At 43.0% G+C, this 1658-nt stretch overlaps 1 pseudogene; it reads right to left on the minus strand.

The window, feature by feature from the left end:
- Positions 1–857: 857 nt before the first annotated feature.
- LOC114612533 lies at positions 858–955 on the minus strand (annotated as a pseudogene).
- Between the last annotated feature and the right edge of the window lie 703 nt (positions 956–1658).

Here is a 1658-nt window from a genome sequence, read left to right on the forward strand (position 1 = left end):
ACGTGTCACTATCTATATCAACCACACTCGGGGCAGACTCCATGCCTGGTAGAGGTTAGCCCACATAAAACAGACTCCATGGTTTGTATTTGGGGGAGGAGAGATCTTTTTTTTTTCCTGATTTTCTTTTTTTTTTTAATTCGATATTTTATTTATTTACATTTCAGATGCCATCCTCCTTCCCCATTCCCCCCACCCATTAATCCCCTATCCCATCCCTCCTCCTCCTTTTTGCCTTTATACTGTTTAAATTACATGCAAGTATTAAGGTCAGTTCTAGGTTGAGGAACTAGCAATACAATAGATGCAAATAGTCCAGGAACAAGCAAGACAATAAACCCAGATAATCAAAGAACATGCACGACAATAAACAGAGTTCCCGTGATCACTCCTGTGATCACTATTTCTAAGGGCTTATCAGGACGATCAAGATATCTGAGCCTACTTCCCTGTCCTAGTCCAAAGTCATTTTCATGCCTGAAGCCTACTTCTTTGTTCTAGCTTAAGATTTAGATTCCTGCCTGAAATTTCTTCTTTCTTCCAGCCCAGTGTCAGATTCCTGCCTGCAGTCCATTTCCTTGTCCTTGGCCTATGTCAGATTCCTGCCAGGCAGCCCCAGAAGCTTTCCACATCTCTCCCTTTTTATTGCATAAACCAGACTGAGCGGGAGGGGAGATCTTTTTGTTTCTTAGTTGTATTTTTGCTTTGTTTTTCTTTTCTGTTGCTAGAGTTTTTTGTTTATTTTGATTTTCAGTTTTGTTTTTGGGGAAGAGACAGAAATAACTTGCAGTTCGGTCTATGGAGAAGTGAGGAGGATCTGAGAGGAGCTCAGGGAGGGAAAAAGCATTATCAAAATGTATTATATGAAAAAAATTTATAAAAAATAGTTCTGGGAAGAGGCCATGCTAATCTTCTCTGTGTTGTTCCAAACTAAGTATATGTGCTGCTGAAGCAATCGGATGAGGTTGGGGATGGGAGGGATCAAGTGGGATTGGAGAAAATACTGGGAGTAATGATTGGATTTGGGAGGCATTTCTGGGTCGAAGTAGAAACTTAGTGCAATGGAAACTCCATGACATTGATGAGAGTAACCCTAGCAAAGACTCTTAGTAATGAGGGACATGGAGCCTGAACCAGCCATCCTCTGTAACCAGACAAGACTTCAAGTGGAGGGATTGGGACACCAACCCAGCCACAAAAACTTTGACCTACAGTTTGTCCTGCCTTCAGAGTATTCTGGGCCCAGGACACAGCATAATCGTCATCAGAGAGACAGGAGACACCATCCAGCAACTGATAAGATGCAGAGTCCCACAGCCAAACATTAGGAGGAGCTCAGAAAGTCCTTCAGAAAAGTAGTAGGAAGGATCGGAGGAACCAGAGGAGTCAGAAACATCACAAGAATATAACCCACAGAAAAACTTACTGGAACTCATGGGGGCTCACAGAGATCAGGGAGCCTGTAGAGGTCTGACCTAGGTCCTCTGCATTTATGTTATGGCTGAGTAACTTGGAGAATTCCTAACAGTGGGTAGGTATATGGGCTGCCCTTGACTCTTTTACCTTCTTGTAGGACCCTGTTTCTCCTGATGGATGGCCTTGTCCAGCCTTGATGTGATGGCCTATGTCTTATTGAAGCTTGTTATGCTGTGTCTGAT

The sequence above is a fragment of the Grammomys surdaster genome, unplaced genomic scaffold (genome assembly GCF_004785775.1).
Source record: "Grammomys surdaster isolate TR1022 unplaced genomic scaffold, NIH_TR_1.0 126163, whole genome shotgun sequence".
Lineage (NCBI taxonomy): Eukaryota > Metazoa > Chordata > Mammalia > Rodentia > Muridae > Grammomys > Grammomys surdaster.